The sequence below is a fragment of the Lepus europaeus genome, chromosome 12, assembly GCF_033115175.1.
Source record: "Lepus europaeus isolate LE1 chromosome 12, mLepTim1.pri, whole genome shotgun sequence".
In the NCBI taxonomy this organism is placed as follows: domain Eukaryota; kingdom Metazoa; phylum Chordata; class Mammalia; order Lagomorpha; family Leporidae; genus Lepus; species Lepus europaeus.
The window spans coordinates 63,319,372-63,342,151 of record NC_084838.1 but is presented as its reverse complement, the minus strand read 5'-3'; the positions used below and the strand labels follow the sequence as shown (position 1 = coordinate 63,342,151).

At 36.5% G+C, this 22,780-nt stretch overlaps 1 pseudogene; it reads right to left on the bottom strand.

Annotated features, from left to right (window-relative positions):
• LOC133771010 (son of sevenless homolog 1-like) overlaps nt 1-14,584 on the bottom strand; it is a 160,906-nt pseudogene extending 146,322 nt beyond the window's left edge.
• Nucleotides 14,585-22,780: the final 8,196 nt, after the last annotated feature.

Genomic DNA, 22,780 nt, shown 5'->3' with positions numbered 1-22,780 from the left:
TCTCCTGAAAAGCTAACATTAGCAAGATAAAAGTATTAAATCCCACTCCTGAGTTTCCAGCTTTGTCACAAAAATAGCAAGAAAGCAGTGATTCTATCCTTCTGAGTTTCAGTTTATCATGAGGTTGTAAAGAAGTTACCAATCACATCTTCCTGATGGTGTTTTGCTTTATCATGAACAAGGTAGACAGGATAGACAGGTTTAGAAATATGGACTTTTGATTGATTGTTAGCTGCTATTCTGGTGTGTGTGTGTTGGGGGAGGGAGTGTTTCCCCAAACTTGTGCTTAAAAGACTCCATTTCCCATGATTTCTCAGGTCTGCCTCACTTGGAGCCTTTCTCCTGGCTGCTGTGGCAGGAGATTTCTGACTTAAATAAGTCTTGCTTTGCTCACTACCCTGTTTTTCTGGAAATTCTTTCACGTGAGACAAGAATTGAGGTTGCTTTTCTTGGCTGCTGTTATACCAGTAATAACATCAAGGTGCCAGTCTGAGTCCTGGTTGCTTCCAATCCAGCTACCCACTAATGTTCCTAGGAAAACACTAGAAGATAGCCCAAGAACTTGGGACCCTGACACCCATGAGATCAGGATGCAGATCTGGGTTAGGCTTGGCTCAGTCCTGTCTGCTGTGGCCACTGGTCTAATGACCTGGCTACTGAAAGATCATTCTCAACTTCTCCGTTTCTGTCATCTTGCCTTTTAAATAAATAAATCTTCGTAATAATTTAGAAGAAATGACAGTACATTCCTGAAACATTTCTTTTTTTCTTTTTTCTTTTTTTATTTTTTATTTCATAAATGTGAATTTACAAAGTGCAACTTTTGTATTGTTGTGGCTTCCCCCCCCCCCCAACCTCCCTCCCTCCCGTGGCCCTCCCCTCTCCCTCTCCATCTCCCACCCCACCCTTCATCGAGTTTCATTTTCAATTACCTTCATATACTGAAGATCAACTTAGTATATACTAAGCAAGGATTTCAACAGGCTGCACTCACACAACCACACAAGGTATAGGGTACTGTTCAACTAGTAGTGTTTTTAAGTTTCTTCTAAGGTGTATTTCAAGTACCTTAACTGATATTATCAAGGACTGACCTGCACTAAACAAATCAGACATGATTTTCAGGAAAAATAATATTTTATTCAATTTGCTTTGATATAAATCTTTAAATCTAAGCTACTAAAAATACTTTATTTTTCAAATATTCATTTATTTATTAGAAAATCTGAGTGACAAAGATCGACCCAGAGAGATCTTCTGCCCAGTGGTTCACTGCCCAGTTGCCCCAAACAGCCAGGGTTAACAAAGCCCAAATGATGAAAAGACAGGAAATCCATCTGGATTTTTCACATGGGTGGCTAGAACCCAAGTACTAGAGTCAACATCTGCTGCTTACCAGGTGTGAAGCAAGATAGAAAATGTGAAGTAACTGGAACTAGAACCAGACAATCTGACATGGTTTGTGAGCATACTAAGCAACAGTTTAGCTCATTGTACCACAGTGCCCACCCTAGACAAATTATTTTAAACTACAACAGGTTTATCACATTTAAACAGGATCGGAATTAAGAGTGAAAAATAGCTATATTTAAAATCTATCAAAATGATTGTTATTCATGACCCCACATCTGATTAAAGTCTAATTATTTTATTTTTCTATATTTTTAATCTCAGTAGCTTGTTTTTTTAAGGATTACTAAAAATCATCTGAACTTGATGTTTATTTAGCAAAAGTACCAACATGGCATGAAATATCTAATTTTTTAATATTAGGAAATCATTTAATCCTTCATTGCTCTTGGAATTTCATATCATTATTTGAAGCTTAAAATGACTTCTTAAAAGACATTATTCAATCTCATTGCACAAGGCAGAAACTGAGGAAACTAAAATTTTATTGTAAAATCTAGTATCAAAGCTGTGTAAATTAAAATATTTTCTAGAAATCATGAGGTGGCAAGAAGTACATATAAAGTGAATCAAAGAAATTTGATTGCATTAATGCTATTTAGAAGTACAATAGATATACTGTATCCAAGAAATACAGACTTGTAGAGTTGGTATTCATTTATTAAAATTTATATATAGTAATTATATCAATTATAACTTTCGATCACAGAAGATAAAGACACTCAGTAAGGATTCAATGACACACAGTCAAATATTAAGTGGATAGTTGAGGTAAATAGCAATTTCATACTTTTTGTATGCTTTTTAATTTCTTAATATTAATTCATTCTAAAGAATATGATATTAGAGCAGTTATGTTTCATATTCAAAAATATTATTTGCAATGCACTTCTCCGTGGATGCTCTGCTATATGCAGAGTCAATGATACAAGAGTAAATACTGCCATAGCACTTATTGCATGAAAGTGCTTGCAACTTTGTTAATGCTAATTAGATATTCTTCAAAACAATAATATTTACAGTTGGTTTCTATTGTTATCTCCATATTAGAAATGTGGAATGTTGGGGCCTATAGCACATTCATTCCATATCTGTGCCAGTCCGTGTCCTGGCTACTCCAATCCTGATCCAGCTCCCTATGAATGGCCTGGGAAAAACAGCAGAGGGTCGCCCAGATTTTTGTACCTGCCACTCACACAGAGACCTGGACTAGACTCCTGGTTTCTGGCTTTGGCCTGCCCCATTCCTGGCATTTACAGCCATCAAGAGAATAAGCCAAAGAATGGAAAATCTCCCTCTTTCTGCCTTTCTCTCTTTGCCTGTAACTCTGCCTTTTAAATGAATAAGTATTTATTTTCTTAAGATTAATTTATTCATTTGAAAGGCAGAGTTAGAGAGAGGCAGAGGCAGAGGCAGAAAGAGAGAGAGGTCTTCCATCCTCTGGTTCATTCCTCAAATGGCTGCAATGGCAAGAGCTGGAACCATCTGAAGCCAGAGCCTGGAGCTTCTTCCATGTATCCCACATGGGTGCAGGGGCCCAAGGACTTGGGCCATCTTCTACTGCTTCCCCAGGCCATAGCAGAGAGCTGGATCAGAAGTGGAGTAGACTCTAACTGGGGCCCTTATGAGATGCCAGCACTGCAGGTGGTGGCTTTAGCCACTACTCCACAACGCCAGCCCCGAATAAATCTTGCAAAACAACAACAAAAAAATTCCTGCCTTTTATCCCATTCAAAAGAAGATAGAAATGTGGAATGTAAGATCAGAAAGGTTAAGCAGCTTGCAAGGAGTCCCAGAGCTTGTAAGTGGACCTGCTGTGGTCACTGTGCACACTCTTGCACATTCTTGACTGAAAGGTGAAAATGATGCCCCCAGGCACGTATCTTCTATTTTTCAAGATTATTTTCAGAGGATAATTAGTTCCACATCATAATAGGATGTCTTGTTCAAATATAAATTACATTTTAGACAATATTTCAGTATCAAATAACAAGACAAACAATCTTTAAGGAAATACAACCTCAGATTATATGTTAACTCTGTACCCCATTCTGTACCAAATTTCTCTGGAGAATAGAAACACAAAGAATACTTGGATTTCCCAAGAGAACATGAGTGATGCCTGGTGGATTTACAGCTACTAATATAAAATACATTTTCAAATCTTAAATAAAATCCTGTTCTAATCAGAATACTATTGTTCAGAGGCTAAACACACTTTCAAGACACAAGGCTGACATCCTTTCTCTAAATTATTTAATCTATTTTATCTTCCGTGTGTGTGTGTGTATGCATATGTGTGTGTGCGTGTGTGAGATTCTGAAAACTCTCCTCATAAGAACTCAAAAATTGTTGTACATGTATTGCCTAAAGGATTTCATTATTGACTAATTGTACCCACAAGTTTATTACTCGCTTTTTTTTTCTTTTTTCTTTTTTTTTTTTTTTGGACAGGCAGAGTTAGACAGTGAGAGAAAGAGACAGAGAGAAAGGTCTTCCTTCCATTGGTTCACCCCCCCAAAAGACCACTACAGCCGGCGTGCTGCGCCAGTCTGAAGCCAGGAACCAGGTGCTTCCTCCTGGTCTCCCATGGGGTGCAGAGCCCAAGCACTTGGGCCATCCTCCACTGCCTTCCCAGGCCACAACAGAGAGCTGGACTGGAAGAGGAGCAACTGGGACAGAATCCAGCGCCCCAACCGGGGTAGCGGCGCCGCAGGCAGAGGATTAGCCAAGTGAGCCGCGGCACCATCCCTATTGCTTGCTTTTTAACCTCTATTCTATTCTTACTATTTAATGGAATTATCTCTAAAAACCTTTCTGAAATGACTAAAAGGAAAGAACAGACTTTGTCAGCACACTGACATGATCATAGGCACAAATATGTGGGACTTTAAAGAGGAAATTTTTTATGACAGCAATAAAAACAACAATAAATTATTTCAAAATTCATTCAAAGCTGTTCATTCAATGCCATAAGAGCATTGAATCTAAGCAGCAAGTGCATAGTACATAACCATCGATGGTCTGGGAAAAGGAACACTAGAGCTCATACACAAGCACTCTTCTCTTTTTGTGTACATGTGAAAATTTCCAAATTTAAAAGCAATTATACTTCACTAAACAGAAAATATGTAGTAAAGTTTATACGAAATGTTGTATTTATGAGTGAATTTTAAAAATTTCATGGAATTTGTATATATGCGTGGACTTCAAAAATTTTTGTTCCATTATTAACTTACATTTTCATTCTAGTTCCCATGAACTTTTCTTAAGAATTATTTGAGAGGTGGATCACAGAGAGAGAGGGAGAGACCTTCCATCTTTTGGTTCAATCCACCTATGGCCGCAATGGCCATGGCTGGGCCAGGTTGAAACGAGGAGCTTGGGACTGCATGTGTGTCTCCCCAATATTTTGGCAAGGTCCTGAATATTTGAGCCATCTTCTGCTGCATTTCCAGGAAAGTTGGGGAGATGGATCTAAAGTGGAGCAGTCAAGGCTCAAATTAGCACTCATAAATGATACTGGCACTGACCCCTCCATAAACTGTTAGAAGTATCCTCAAATACTGTCAGTCTATAAAATCATTCCAACCAAAATTTCAGAAGTTAAGAAATGAAAATAATATTTTATATTATTTAGAATTTTAGACATGATAATATGGTAAAAATGACTTGATTTCAAGGTGGACATATAATATCTTCAGAATCATAAAACTAAGACATGATTAGCTTCATACATTTTATAATCTTAATTTTGTGACATGGGAATGGCAAACAATCTTGCTAAAGCAAATTCATAATTTCAACAGAAAGAATATATTTCAAATTATTAAATATAATGATTTCTGGAAAATTGAAGGTGTAATATAATCAGATCACTCTTCACAAATGCAAAACTTTTGATTCTTTGACTAGAAGATTGGTATAATGGGAGGGGTGGTATTCAATATTATCAGTAAAACCTTATCCAAGTATTTAATCCTACATTAAGAATATGAGTGATAAAAGAAAAAAATGGCTAATGCCAACATTCAATATATTGTTAGAGTTCCCCATTAAGAAATAACTGGGGAGGGGGTGATAAAGCACTATGCTGCAGCAGGTTAGCCTGCCCCTTGGGATACCCAATCTCATATCAGACTTACTGGTTCAATTCCTGATTCCTCCAGTTCGGATGTAACTTCCTACTCATGTGTCCTTCGAGGCAGCAGATGCTGGTTTGAGTGGAGTTCTAGAGTGCTGGCTGCAGAACAGTTTAGCCATGGTTATTGCAAGTATTTTAGGAGTGAACCAGCAAGTGAAACACTCTTTCTCCCTCTCTCTCTCTCCTTCTCTCTCTCTCTCTGCCTTTCAAATAGATTAAAATAAATAGATGAATATTTTAAAAAAAGAAAAAAATGGTGATTGCATTGAGCAACAAGCCTAAATCCTGAAGTTTGTTTTGACAAAGAAAAAGCGAAGTCTAATAATATATGAGGGAAATAATGAGTTTAAGAGTACAAAAAACTGAATCAAGAACTATAGTTTTGATTTGTCAAGGGCTTCTAAAACACTTTGGTGGACAAAGTGTAGAAAAGGAATGTCATCTTCATTACATGCCCACTATATTCGAAGTATTATGGTAAATGTTTCATGTACAGTAACTTATAATTCACTTTTTACTCATGTAGTTTGCATGCATATATTGAAGGGAGTCACAGTGTTAGAAAGAGGCACTGCTCACAGTCATTCCACCACACAGCAGAATGCTGCAAACTAAATGAAATCATGCTTCTAAGAACCAAAGTTTTCTGTGTACTATGCATGCAATAGAACCACTTCAAATTCAGGGAGCTCATTTTCTGTTGCCCTTTATCAACTGGACCACTTCCTAATAAAAGTGAAAAAAGCACTGAAATCTATATAAAATTGTATTTATATTTTCAAACACAGATTAAAATTTGGCATTATTTTTCAAGCCCACTGGATAGTCAAGGAAGAAAAAAAAAACAATACCAGTGTATCAATATTGTAATATAAATTGTCCAGTAAGTAGCTAAATGTAAAAATAATGCCTGGAAAAGTATTGAGCAAAATAGATGATAAATTTGTGGATCCATTTGGAATCAGTAGTGAAAAACTCAAGAAACTGTCTAGAAAATATCCTGTTTCATTTTCTGCTTGATTTACTATGACATTTTGTTTAAACCAATACAGCATGTAATTCTTCTCCACTAAAAATTGACTGATTTCTTCTAGTTTATCTATGTATGATAACAGTCCTTATAAAACCATTGTAAGTGTTGAAAATCTCAAGGCAAGGGAGTGAAGTTCCAGAGGAAGTAGATTGCTAATGTAGCATTGCTGTAGAACATGATTTACAGGGAGACGGTAGTGTGAGTCTCAATAAGAAAACATAAAAACCATTAAAGCATAGTTAGGTAATGCATTAAAATAAATGAAAATTCTATGGGTAAATCTGGACATTAAACCTCTTACTAAAGGTATTAGCTAGAAGAATTAATGAAGGATAAAATAAATATAGATGTAAACTGAAGTAAAATCCATCTATGTGAAAAATAATTGAAGTTATCTCTATTTGTACATGACATAATCTTATATATTGAAAATATTATAGAATACAAAGAGGAAATATTATTACATAGAACTAATAAGCAATTTCGGTAAAGTTTTAGAGTTTAAATTCCATATGTAACAACCAGTTTTAATTTTACACAATAGCAATGAATAAGGCATAAATAAGATTAAGGAAACGGTTCTATATCCAATGGCATCACAAGGCATAAACTACTTGGAAATAAATTTAATGAAAAAAGCTGAAAATAATACACTTAAAAAACCATGTAACAACATTTAACAAAATGATAACAAAAATGAGTTTTGCTAATATGATAACATCCCCTCTCCAAATCTGATCTACAGAATCACTTCAATCCCTCTGCAAAACCTACTGGCTTCTTTACAGAAATAGACAAGCGGATTCATAAATGTATATGGAAATTCAAGGAGCATAGAGAATCAAAAGAATTATGATAAAGAAGGATTTAGTTGAAGAACCTATGCTTCTCAATTTCAAAGCTTAAATCAAAGCCTCAGGGGCTACTGATGTGGGAGCAGCAGGTTAATGCCTTGGCCTGAAGCCCCGGCATCCCATATGTGCGCTGGTTCCAGACCTGGCTTCTCCACTTCCGATCCAGCTCTCTGCTATGGCCTCGGAAAGCAGTGGAAGATGGCCCAAGTCCTTGGGCCCCTGCACCCACGTGGAGACCTGAGGAAGCTCCTGGCTCCTGGCTTCTGATTGGCACTGCTCCGGCAGTTGATGCCAATTGGGCAATGAACCAGTGGATGAAAGACCTCACTCTTTCTCTGCCTCTCCTTCTCTCTGTGTAATTCTGACATTCAAATAAATAAATCTTCAAAAAAATGTTTTAAAAAAAATCAAAGCCTCAGTAGGCAATACTGAGTACTGGACTAAGGGTAGACATATAGATAGATGGAAAGGATTCAGAGTCCAGAAATAAAGCCTTCCATTTACAATGTTGGTTCTTCAATAAAGGTTTCAAAACAATATAAGTAGAAAGAATGTTTTCTTCAACAAATATTGCTGGGATGTACATACAAATATGTTTTTGTATCTATCTGCGAAGAATGATGTTGGACCACTTTCTCACACTGTATTCAGAAATTATTCAACTAGAACATATTAACAGAATAGCTAAAGCTATAAAACTCTGAGAAGAAAAAAATAGGAGCAAATTTTTAAAACTTGGATGGAACAGTCTTCATGGATATAACACTAATTATATATACAGTGAAAAAGAAATTTATTGAATTTTATCAAAATTAAAAATTTCTTTGCTATACTTGATACCAGCAAAAAAACTGAACTGGAGAAGCAGCCACATAATGGGGGGAAATATGTGCAAGTTATGTATCAACTAATTGAGTAACTCAGCATTAAGAAACCTGATTAAAAATTGAGCAGATGATATTACTAACCATACCTCCAAAAAAGATATATATAAAGGAAATGCTAATTGCCCTTATTTGATCAGTACACATTGTATACATATATTGAACTTATCTCACTGAACCCAGTAAGTAGATACTTTGATTACATGCTAATTTAAAATTTTAAAAATCAGGGTGGGCATTTAGCCTATCAATTAAGACATTAAGAAACCTGTGTCCCACAACAGATCATCTGGATTCAATAACTGTCCCCAAATTCTCTTTATGCTAATACAGATCATGGAAGTCAGCTGTGATAGTCAAGTAATTGAGTTCCTGCCTCTCATGTGGGAGAGACATGCTTGAGTTCCTAGATCTCATCGTTAACATAGCCCAGTCCAGCCTTTGTGGATTCAAGGAGTAAATCACTGGATGGAACCTTTTCTGTTTATTTCTGGCTGTCTGCCTCTCAAAGAAAACTTTAACTTGTAAATGAAAAGCTTAGGGGCCAGCACTGTGGCATAGTGGATAAAGCCTCCTCCTGCAGCAACAGCACTCCATCTGGGCACCAGTTCAAATGATGGCTGCTCCACTTCCCATCCAGCTGCCTGCTAACGTACCTGAGAAAGCAGTAGAACATGGCGCAAGTACTTGGGCCACTGCACCTACGTGGGAGACCCAGAAGATGCTCCTGGCTCCTGGCTTGAACCTGGTGCAGACCTGGCTATTGTAGCAATTTTGAGAATGAATCAACTGATGGAAGATATTCTCTCTCTTCTTCTCTATCTCTCTGTCAATTTGGAGAACGAACCAGTGCATGGAAGATCTTTCTCTCTCTCTCTTCTCTCTCTCTCTCTCTCTCTCTCTCTCTCTCTCTCTCACTGCCTTCCTCTGTCCTGTAACTCTTCCATTAAAATAAATATTTTAAAAATTAAAATTGGCATATTAATCATTAATAATACCTTAAAATTTGTTCAGAATCATTAGTATTTTGGAAAAAGAAAATCAAAACTAACATGGTATGCTACCTCTCACACATTATGATGACTATATCCAAAAAGATAAATTAGATCAAGTATTGAATAGGATGTGAAGACACTTGAACCCAATTACTCTAAATATGAATGTAAAACACAGTAATCACTTTTAAAGTTTTCCTAGTAGTTCCTCAAAATGTGAAGCATAGTCATAGATCCAGTGCATTTAACAATATAATCAAGATCTGTTTTGCAGCCAAGGTAGACAGTGTGGTGGAACCCAACTCACTTCAGTGGAAATCTTTCCCATCTGTGAAACCTGAAATAAGGAAAGCTGAGAGTGTGCCTGAGGACCACTGACACAATGCTTAAGCAGAACACAGGAGTACACATAAGGAGCAGAACAGGGAAACATACTCCCTCAAACATCTGTAAGCCTAGAACCAACTGGGAGGGTTCTACCAGTGAGGAAATGTTCCAGAGACAAAAATTATTCTTAAAAAGCCAAGAGTGCACATTACTGCCTTTCCCTTCAACTTTACAAAGCAAGAAAGTGAGCAATTCTAGTATAGATTTTCACAAGCAAGAACAGCATAAGATAAATAGAAGATATTTTCATAGCATACTATACTTTTTATAACAACCTAAGTTTTCCTTCTTAGCAAATGTCACAAAGCATAAATAGAACATAAAAACTAGGAACATAGGTTTTAGTAACTGTAACTAGGTTCAAGTTTCTGCTTTTCATGTTACTAATTTGTGAATAAAATATATGGTACATAAAACACTCAAATGCTAATTTTATTGTCATAATTTTATTCCATTCCACTGATATATGTATATATATAGATAGATAGATTACCTCATCTCATTTATATGTGTGTATACACACACACATACACACACATATCTCCATGTCAATGCCACCTTGTCTGTATTAGTGATTGTTCCTAAGAAGTTAGTTGTTCTTCATCCTTTTTATAATACATTTTTCCTCTATACTATATACATTTGATTTCTAGTTGCTTTTAATTTTAATATCTTTCTACTTTCAATAGTTTAATATCTTGAGTAATTTATTATGATGCACATTTGTGTTTTCTTCAAGATATTGTGCTTGGAATTTATGGTGAACTTTGATTATTATGTTACTGATAGTCTTCATATTTAGGAAATGATCAGGCATTGTATCTCAAAATGTTTCTGCTCTTCCTATAATTCTAAGAGTATTCCCTTACAACCAACCAAGTTCTGGCCAATCACAGCATCCAAAACCTAAGCCCATCTCTGGCTGAAGGTTGGCAAGATAGACTCAAATAAGGCAAGTGCCAATGCTACCATTCATATCTCTGTATGTTTTTTTTCCTATTTTCTAATTCTAAGTATAACCCACTGCATTGGATGTGGAAGCACTCAGAAATATCTTTGATGTGGAATGTGCACAGTTCTGTAAACTTCTCTTTAACTCAAATATTATTAAATTTAACTTGTCTTGGCTTCTTTATTTTCTTCTCTCAACCATGCCTACTTAGCCACCAACCAAGATGTGCATAGAATCCTTGTGGAGATCATGTGGAAATACAATTTTTCATGACCTTGTTTGAGTTCTGGGGACCATTTGCTTAATTCATTTACAGTAGATTCCTTCACTGGCTTTGGTAATGCCTTTCTACATTAAAGCAGGTCAGTACTCACCAAGACCTAAGGGAGTAAACATCTCTTTAGTACATCTCTTTGTGTCAGTTTCCACTTACCAGTACCTCTGCTACTTATTCTCCAAAACTTTGATCTCTGTTTTTCCCATTCAGCAAGACCATCAAGATTTGTTTGGTATCCCTTTCCTCAAACCACGTTTGTAGACTTTATCTGCTTATTTGTAGCTCACAGGATCTAACCTAGTTTGCTTTCTTTGATTCAGGAATCATTAACCTGTTATTTCTGCTCTTCATTGTTTGAAAGCTATTTCTCATGTATTTTGACAATTTTAAATTGTTTAGTGCAGATAAAGGGACAAAATTCATGTTGTTTCATCAGAGCTTAAAACGAAGTTTTTAGACATACACATACCTACATGAATATTACATATTTATTTTTATTTATGCTTTTAAAAGATTTTATTTATTTATTTAAGAGACAATTACAGAGAGAGGGAGAGACAGAGAGAGAGGTCTTCCATCCGATGGTTCAATTCCCAAATGGTTGCAAAGAATGGAGCTGGGCTGATCTGAAGCCAGGAGCCAGGAGCTTCTTACAGGTCTTCCACATGGGCGCAGGGGTGCAAACATTGGGGCCGTCTTCCACTACTTTCCAAGGCCATTAGCAATGAGCTGGATTGGAAGAGGAGCAGTCAGGACATGAACCTCCACCCATTTGTGATGAGAGCACCTCTGGTGGAGGCCTCGCCTACTACACTGCAGCATCGTCCCCTGAACATCACATATTTAGATATTAAAATTTACATGTATGGATGGATATGCATTTCTAAAATATAATGATAAGCCACAGAATTCTATTTTATCATAGAATGGATAGTTGCATAAATTTAAGCAAAACTAAAAAAGATGAACAGACTTCACAGCGAGGATGATTTTTCCATTAAAGAATAATTGGAGGCCGGCGCCGTGGCTTAACAGGCTAATCCTCCGCCTTGCGGCGCTGGCACACTGGGTTCTAGTCCCAGTTGGGGCGCCGGATTCTATCCTGGTTGCCCCTCTTCCAGGCCAGCTCTCTGCTATGGCCCGGGAAGGCAGTGGAGGATGGCCCAAGTGCTTGCGCCCTGCACCCACATGGGAGACCAGGAGAAGTACCTGGCTCCTGGCTTCGGATCAGCGAGATGCGCCAGCCGCAGCGGCCATAGGAGGGTGAACCAATGGCAAAAAGGAAGACCTTGCTCTCTATCTCTCTCTCTCTCACTATCCACTCTGCCTGTCAAAAAAAAAAAAAAAAAAAAAAGAATAATTGGTAAGTAGTTTTAGATAATTGGAATTGCTGAATTTTTGTTATGTGTTTCATGACAAGATTGTTATAATTCCTTGATTATAACTTTTTGAAGCCCCTCATTTATGCATGTGATTTCTTCTCTAGTAGAGTAAGGTATAAATTCTTTATCCTAATTTTTTTCTAATTAGAAATTTTTGCTGATTTCACAGTCATTAAAAACAGGTATTTAGCAAATAATTATAGGCAAGCCAGTGTACTATAAAATTTACATTGAAAAATTTATATTTTCTGACTAAACTACTTATTAGATTCAGTCATAACTCTGCAAAAATTTGATTTTTAGATTTTTATCTTCACTATTTTGTCATCTGTTTAGTTATATTTTGTCACTATAAAAATACCTGAGATAAGTTATTTATAAATGAATAAAGTTTATTTTGGCTCACGGTTTTAGAATTTATAGTCCAAGATCAAGTAGCCCCATTGATCTGGCATCTGATTAGAGCCCTGGATGGCAGGACACTTGGAGCTGAAAATAATCTGGGAGCCAGGAAGCAGGGAGAAAATGATGGGACAAACTCAGCTTATACAACTAACATGGTTATAAGCACTACCATGCAAGGGCAAATTCCAATAACTTGAAGATCTCTCACTGGGCTTAACTCCCAGACACCATTATTAAGTCAAATATTCTCTCTTAATCCATCAATCGTTAACACTAATCTATTATATATTAACATAATACTTTGAAGAGCAAGGCTTCACCACATGGAATATATAGAGAAACCCAAACTATTACCCAAATTATAACTATTACTTGCAAAACATATATGCACATTCTAAAACAACCAATATCTAAGTTGTCTATTGGTCTCTCCATGTTTGTTTGTTTCAAATTACCTGTATATAGTTAAAAATGATGCTACTTGTATCTTTAACACAATTTCCCTATTTATAAACTTGTCATATAGGCAGTTAATACCAATTCCACATTTTACGCCATGTCATAACGTACAATAAATGATGAAGATGTGACTGCATCATAATATTAAACTTCTTCAGTCCTAAAGAGGAGTAATTCCATCCAATACTAAGTTTAAGTCACTAGATATTACTAATATACATTCCTTTGGTAGATTTCAAATTAGTTCATATAGAAATATTTTTGAAACCCTGTGTAATTCAGTCTGAATTTGCAGAAATATAAGAAACAAAATTATTTTTTCAGATTAACTAAAATAGCAAACAAAATGGGACCAGATAAATGAGAGAAGAAATAGTGGTTATCAGAGGTAAAGAAAGGAAGTGGGAAAGAAGATACAGGAAAGTTAAACAATGAGTACCCAAATGCAGTTACATAGGAGAAATAAACTGTGGTGTTGTAGAATACAATAGAGTGATGATAGTTCACAACAATTTATTATACATTTTATAAATAATTAAAAAAGAGGAGTTTGAAGCTTCCCAACCCAACTAAATGATACATTTTTAAGGAAGGGGAAATTCTAATTAACCCTGATTTGATTGTTATGCACTGATTACAATTATTAAATTATCACAACATGCCTCATAGTTATGTAAAAATATGTCAATTAAAAATTATTAATATAATATTTAATTCATTATATTCATTTATTTTCTTGAAAGGAAGACAGACAGAAGTAGAAGGAGCGAAAGAGAGATCATCCATCTGCTGATTCTCTTCCCAGATCACCCCAACTGGCAGGGCTGGGCTAAGTGAAAGCCAGGAACTTGAAACTCCATTTGGCCTTCTAAGTGATGACAGAGGTTCCTTTACTTGGGCCATAATCTACTGCTTTCCTAGATGTATTGTCAGGGAGCTAGATTAGAAACAGAACAGCCAGGACTGGTATCAGTACTCCAATGAACTGCCAGCATTGCAAACGTTGGCTTAACTCGCTATTTCACAACGTTGGCATGTACTTTAACAAACAAATAAAAACAGACTTTGCACCTTTATTTTCAATGCAAATACCAGGATATATTCAGCTATTATTTACTCACTGCTTTTTCTAAATCCTCAGTTCTTTGCTTCTCGTTTATCTGCCTCAAGTTTCTGCCAAGGGAAAACAAAACAATCTTCTCTGGAACATAGTGGTAATAAAATGTGATATAGACCCCAATGTCTCCTTTGCATTATTACATTATTTAAGAGAGAGCAAACACGATCCAATCCACTGGTTCGTTATCCACATACTCGCATTTGCTGAGGCTAGGCCAGGGCTAGAGCTGAGAGTTAGGATCTCAACCCAGTCGAGTTGGCAGGAATCAACTACTTTAATCATCGCTTCTACCTTCTAGGATCTGTGTTGACAGGAAGCTGTAGTCAGGAGTTGGAGCCAGGAATCAAATCCAGGTATTTCAATGTGAGAAACAGACCTGTTAGCCACTAAGCTAAATGCCCACTCCCTCCTTCAAATTCTGATGATTCATATTTATAAATATTATTAACATTTTCTGTGAACAATGGATTTAAATCCTTAAAATTAGTCTCCTGATGTTCAATACTCCATAACTGCTTGATTATTGTCAAAATAGAATCATGAAAAATCTACCAGTATACAACACAAAAATAAAGAAAACACACCAGCATTGAAAGGAAGACAGAATAATAGTTTTACTATTGTGGTAGAAATAGGGGACTTATATTTTTAAAGTCAGGAATCCAGGTTCAGTCAATATTTTCATCTGAAAAGAAATAAAAAATAGGATATTTCCATATGGAGTTTCTTAATATACAGAGTTTTCATCATGAAAGATATCACTCAAGGTTGTCTACTTTTTTATTCTTGGAAAAGAAATTGATTTAAGGTATATTATCTATATTCATGTGTCCCATAGATCTCACAGCCTTACTATGACATTAAGAAAACTTCTTAGGTATATGAAGTATGTATTTTCTTAGTCTTAATGTAATACTAAGTAAACAAGTAAGTAAAATACATAATATGTGACTGGTAACAAATTTAACAATTGCCTTGAAAGCCTTTGCTGGCTCTCTAATAGATTAGAAGCCCATTGTTTGTACTATAATTTTCCAGATACTTCTCTCCTCCAAATACACCAAATATACAAGTGGTTATAATGGAAACAGCAACTATTTTCAATGTGATGCACATATCTAGCCAGAGGATTTTTATATAGTAAAGACTTTTGACCTCAAAAAGGTCCAATCATCGCTCTTCCTTCAGAAATGAAAAATTGATTGTCTCTGGACTCAGTATGTTACATGGACTTAGCATGCTTAGAATGCTGCCTGCAGGAGAGAAAAGTAAAACCAAGGTGAAAATGAATCAGGCAACTTCTGGAACTATCTTTAGCTCATAACTGAGATTTGATAGAATAACTGCTCTTTAGTTCTGTGAGACATCTTTGTATTTATAGCACAGGTAATCTTTGGATTTAAGTCATAATCTTTGATATCTACTACTTAACAATAAAAATTTTTAATTAACAATGCTCCTTTTTGTTGTTAAATAAACAATTATAAAATTCTCTCATCAAAATTGTAATTTGAATCAAATTAAGAAATAAAATCGAACAATGATATAAATAAAAAGAAAAACTTTGTATTATGCAAATAAAGAGCTAGCTTAAGCCATGGCTACAAAATTTATTTGCTTATACTATACACAATATTATTTAAATAAAATAAATTAGTTATAACTTTCTCATTTAAAAATTATTGTTTTATTTCTACTTCCAACTACGATGGAATTTCTGGTACTAGATTTACCCTCCTGCTGTTAAAAACATAAAACTGGTGAAAATGGGCCGGTGCCGCGGCTCAATAGGCTAATCCTCCACCTAGTGGCGCTGGCACCCCGGGTTCTAGTCCCGGTCGGGGCACCGGGTTCTGTCCTGGTTGCCCCTCTTCCAGGCCAGCTCTCTGCTGTGGCCAGGGAGTGCAGTGGAGGATGGCCCAGGTGCTTGGGTCCTGCACCCCATGGGAGACCAGGAGAAGTACCTGGCTTCTGCTATCGGATCAGCGCGGTGCGCTGGCGGCAGCGTGCCAGCCGCGGCGGCCATTGGAGAATGAACCAACAGCAAAAAGGAAGACTTTTCTCTCTGTCTCTCTCTCTCACTGTCCACTCTGCCTGTCAAAAATTTAAAAAAAAAAAAAAACTGGTGGAAATGAAGTTTTAGACAATGGATGATAATTAGTAAACAATTTTGATCTCTTGGAGAACAGGGGAAGTTTCTAGTTTGTCTCTGGTTTCTTCTGGTAGCTTTTTTTCAGGTGCGGTCCTGAGAGATGAACCAAATCACAAAATATGCATTTTAGTAAGTTAGAAAAACAAAAATAGAAGAGAAAGAAATCAAGACATTTGGAATACACAAAGCAGAATAATGAAATTAAAGGAACTAGACAGAAAAATAACTCCAGAAACCTGTGTGTTATCCTTGATTTTGTAATGCAGTACTACACCATAGATAGGTAGGACAAATTTTTATGAGGTTGATAAAAAACGATGACTAGAGGGCTATAAACTAAATTACTTTCATGTTCACAAAGGATTGAGAGTTCAAGTTTCAACCAAACAGAATTAAGAAATTGAGGACCACTTTTCAGTATCAAAATAAATACTGATGGGGTTGGCATTAAAATTCCACTTGAAAACCTCACATCCTGGTTTTTCTTTCTTTTTTTTTTAAACAGGCAGAGTGGACAGTGAGAAAGAGAGACAGAGAGAAAGGTCTTTCTTCTGTTGGTTCACTCTCCTAATGGCCACCACAGCCTGCCCAGTGTGCCGATGCGAAGCCAGGAGCCAGGTGCTTCTCCTGGTCTCCCATGCGGGTGCAGGGCCCAAGCACTTGGACCATCCTCCACTGCACTCCCTGGCCACAGCAGAGAGCTGGCCTGGAAGAGGGGCAACCGGGACAGAATCCAGCGCCCCGACCGGGACTAGAACCCAGGGTGCCAGCACCGCTAGGCGGAGGATTAGCCTATTGAGCTGTGGCGCTGGCCGAAAACCTCACATCCTGTTTAAGAGTACTTGGGATTGAGTTCTGGCTCTGATCCTAAATCCAGCTTCCTGCTGATGTGCACCCTGGGAAGCAGCATGTGATGGCTCACGTGGTTGGGTCCCTTTCATGCATGTGGGAGACCCTGATCAAGTTCCTGGCTTCCAACAGCCTTGAAAAGTCCTTTCTGTTGTGAGCATTTGGAGTGTGAAGCAGTGAACTAATCAATGGATGGGATCTCTCTCTCTAGCTCTCTGTCTCTCTCTAACCCTCCCTTTCTCCCCACTTCTTTCAGATAAATTTGTAAATACACAAATAAGTCATTGTTTAAAAGCACTGTTAGTATTATAACAATACCCACTGAATAAAATTTTAAGATGTTTAGCTCCTACTAACGAAGATGAGGAATATGATATATGCATATTTTCAAATATTTCTCTACAAAATATGTATTCTTTTCAGAGAGTTAAAGAGTAATTATGTAATGGAGAATTCTAGCAGACACTACCTTAATCAAGTAATCAAAATAAATGACATGCTGGCCAGCGCCGTAGCTCACTAGGCTAATCCTCCGCCTGCGGCACCGGCAACCCGGGTTCTAGTTCCGGTTGGGGCACTGGTTCTGTCCTGGTTGCTCCTCTTCCAATCCAGCTCTCTGCTGTGGCCCAGGAAGGCAGTGGAGGATGGCCCAAGTGCTTGGGCCCTGCACCCTCATGGGATACCAAGAGGAAGCACCTGGTTCCTGGTTTTGGATCTGTGCAGCGTGCCGGCCACAGCGTGCTGGCCCATAGCGGCCATTTGGGGTGTGAACCAACGGAAGGAAGACCTTTCTCTCTGTCTCTCTCTCACTGTCTAACTCTGCCTGACAAATAAATAAATAAATAAAAATAAATGACACACTGATGAGGAAAAATTGAGATTATATAGTGCCTGATAGGATGCAATGAAAAAATGACATCTAATATACCTTCCAAGAATTATTAATGGATCTAAATCAAGTGATGAAAATACATTGAAAAATAAAAATCAGAGAAAGCAAGTGATAGGTTATGAATAATGGGAATGCATATTAAAACAATTGACCAGGGTTAACAAGTCAAGAAAAGAATGAGGATCATCTCCAGAGGATATAAATTAAGGTGATATGACAACTGAATGCAAAGATAATTTTACTATATGAAATTTTTGGAATAATTGAAAAACTTGAAGGGAATCAGATAATTCTCTATATTAGCAGTTAATAACCGTTGAAGTCTTTATTTTGATGATCTTATTGGGGGTTCTGTAGGATAGTCTTGCTTTTAGGAAGTATAAGCTAATATGTTCAGAATGATGATACATCAGGTCAGCATATTTCTCTCATTCACCTTTGAAAAGAAAGTTGTTATTCTACTTTCAACTTTGAGGTAAGTTTGATATTAGTTGAATAATTAAAATTGTTTGTTACAAAAATAAGGCAAACCACAGTGTAAAAAAAATGCACTTATAATGCACAGAAATGTGTGACTATATTTGGAATATATACAGAAATTTCACAAGCTCAAAGTAAGATGATAACTCAATTTTAAACACTTTTTGAAATGATAAGGACACTTTACAAAAAATATTTGAAAAGTTAGCTAATCACACAAAGGGATTCTCAGAATCATTAGTCATCAATAAAAGATAAATTTAATGACCTCCAAGTAGATACTGAGGAGATATTCAATAATAGCTAACATTTTTTAAATTACAATTTTAAGTATTGGGGTGGGTGTCGAACAACTGTAACTTTTATGCATTGCTGATTTTGTCTTTGAAAAATAGTTTACATTATACTTTCATTATAAAGGTCAAATTTCATACAACCTACAGATTCATTCCTAGGTATTCATTTATTTAAAGAAAATGAAAACCTGTATCTACCCTAGAACAGATATACACATGTTCAAAGTAATTTTATTCATATTATACCATATTTGAGAAAGTACAAATGAATATAAACAAATGAATGAGTAAACACATCATGGTGTATTCATATAATAGAATAAGTCATCAATATAAAGAATCACATTATATACCCATATGTTCAAAATCTGAGGGTAAGAAGCCCATACAAAAGTGCTTGTATGGTATGTTTCCATTTATATCAAATGATGAGAAAGCAAAACAAATCAATAGTGGCAAAAAGCAGATCAATGACTGTCAGAGCTGGTGGGTTGTGGGATTGACTACACTATGGCATAATGGAACTCTTTGGATTTACCAACATGTTCTTTAATGGATAGAGGAAATGGCTACCTGAGTGTATATACTTGTCAAAAATCATCAAATTGAATGGAGAAACAGGTGCATTTTATGTTATATAACCTATATGTTTCTGAAATAGATATAAAAATGAGAAGTGCTGACTATCAGGATACAAACTAGAACTAGAGGGAGTCTATAGAGGCCACATAGAGTCGGTCATGAAAGTTCTTTCATCAAAGAAACCCTAACTTTTAATTTTGTCTGTTTCTTGATAAGGATATAAAAAAAAATGTCACAACTTTACCTTTGTAGTTAATTCCCTGATGGATGTGCAAGACTCATCGTCATTCGTAGACCTCATTCTGGGCTTAATCTTTCTCATCAGATGTGATCATCTTCCCATCACTTGCCATTAGTGTAAAGGTATGCAGGAGATCTTTGTGTAAAATGGATAGATTTCCCTTGTAATACAATGATGTAGCTGATACTCATGGATAATTTGATAAAGAAAGCAGATTACTTGTTTTTCCCTCTCATTAATACTTTATTGCTTTTTCACTAACTGATTCAAGGGTTTGCTTAACACTAGAAACCTTTGCCAACAAAATTTATAGTAGGAGTATTTACATTTTCTGATAGCTAGCCTAAGAGCATTTAGATGAAATTAATTTTCATAAGGATACATGCTGGGGCATTTATCCACTTTAAATGAAAGTGAAAATGTGTCAAAGTCTATTGGAAACTTGCCTTGTAAAGTTAGAAAAGCCAACATAGAAAAGATAATGAATGATATCAGAAATCAAAATTGGATAGCAAAGGAATTGCTAGAACTGAGTGGGAAAAGAGTGATACATTTATTAGAGGCTGATATTTCATTCCAGTCCTATAGAATTATGATGTACAAATAATATTAGATATCCCTGGAATTTTACTTATATTTATTTTATTATTATATTTATTTTTGAAAAAAAATAAAGTCAATTTTAAAAAGTTATGGTCCATGATGATATCTTTAAAAGTAATTTTTATTTTACAATATTTGTATAGAAAGTGATATTTACATATTTTTTCCTTTTCATGCTCACAAAGCAATTTCTCTCATTTCCTATATATTTTTTCCAAAAAATGATTTCCTTTTTGTGGCTCAAAGTAAGACAGCAACAAGCTGTATTCACAGCTAGTGTTACTTTCAGTCTGCTTCATTGAACAGTGGAGATTGGAATTTCAAACAGCTATTTCTTTTCTGCGTTTTTATACATTGCCCACAATTGCTGTCTTACAGGAGTGAGGGAGTGGGAGCAATGCTTTCCCAGTCCTTACACAGATCTCCTCTGATTTTTGACACCACAACCATATGTGTGACAGCATAACAAAGAAGGAAGCAGTAAGACTTAGTTCCAAAAGTTAACCAAATGTTGAGACCGATATGATGCAAAACACAAATTAAAATAAAAGCAAACAGACCACATGTCAGTTAGAAGAACTGAAATTTTATTTATTCTCTTGAAAATGGCACATGATACTCTTGATGTTCTCTGTCCCTGAGTGGGGAAAGGGATGAATGGATGAGGGAAAAGAATCAAGCTGAGTAACATGATGTAATTGCTGAAGATAACATAACCTCAAAGTGACTTGATTTGGAAGATTTTCTTTATATAGCATGGTATTTTGAAAATGATATGTCTAACACCACGGTTCAAACCTGGAGCAATCTGTTTCTCTTATATATTGTACAACTGCCTGTTTTGGAGTAAATATATATTTAATCATCAAAAATATACTTGCAAACCATGTGACATTGGTATAAAATAACAGTTGAGGAAATTCTACTGGAAATACATCAGAGGAATGTACATCAACACAGAAATTTGGGGTTTTGTATCTTCTAAGTAGGGGAACAAATTTTCAAAGAAATCTAAGTGAATTAGAATATAACTTTCTCCTTTAGCACATACCAAGAAAAATGCAAAGTAGGCAAAAATGATCATAAAATGCACAAGATGTTTAGTTTACTGACACCAGGTATCCAGAAATCAGAGTTTAAGCTAAACAACAAATGCCCTCATGCTGTCAATTAGTGTAAGATATTCTACAGAACATTAAAAAAAGGAGATAATTTTACAACGTAATGCAAAGGCAGAGATTAAATCTTTCCTTGCAAACATCATCTTCAAAGAGAACTCATGGAGAAATAGTAGAACCTCAACAGCACTGAAATGAGAAATCCAAGCTAAAAATAAACAATGACTTCTTTATATCCTAAATGCCTAGAAATTGTGATCAATTATTTTCAGAAAGTGACTGGAAGATCATTCCTAGGAAATATTATAAAATACATTTCTCTGGCCAGTGCTGCGGCTCACTTGGATAATCCTCCGCCTGCAGTGCCGGTAATTCAGGTTCTAGTTCTGGTTGGGGCGCCGGTTCTGTCCGGGTTGCTCCTCTTCCAGTCCAGCTCCCTGCTGTGGCCCAGGAAGAGAGTGGAGGATGGCCCAAGTGCTTGGGCCTCTGCACCTGCATGGGAGACCAGGAGGAAGCACCTGGCTCCTGGCTTCGGATTGGGGCAGCGTGCCGGCCGTAGAGGCCATTTGTGGGGTGAACCAACGGAAGGAAGACCTTTCTGTCTCTCTCTCTAACTCTGCCTGTCAAAAAAATATATTTCTCCCATATTTCTGGATATTTCCCCCCTTGAGCAGCAGTGTGGGGATGGAAGCCTATGTCTTCTGAATGAACACAATGAAAAGACGAACAAAATCCTTTCTTCCTAGGAGTGTCCACGTTTGTTAGAGGAGTCGCACTACTACCGATAATGGATGAGGCAGGTAGACAGACTTAGCGTCTCCTCATTTGATTCAACTTCTTAGTTCAAGGGCATAGCCTCCCTTCCGTGGAGCAGCAATCACTTGAGGAGAGGATCTGTCCCCTTTGAGATGTAAATCTTTTTAAAAGCTGCTTGCTTGTGTTCCCATTCAGAATTGTCTTTCTCAAGAAAGTAAATTCACTTTGAAATGTAAGGAATTATTTGGAAAGGAAACTAACATTCCCATTCTCCAGCCTTTAAGAGGGTAACTCAAGGTTGTGAATATCCACTGGCATTAAAATAACAGAGCTTTTACTTTTCTTTTGTATAAAGCCAGTTAGCAAATACAGATGACTTAGTGATCTTTTCACTGCTCCAGCAAACCAACAGAAGTTAGGTAGGGGAAAGATATGGTACTGATGACTTCTCACGGCCTTTAGGAAGAACGGATTCTGTGGACACCCTGATTTCCAAGTTCTAAACTCCA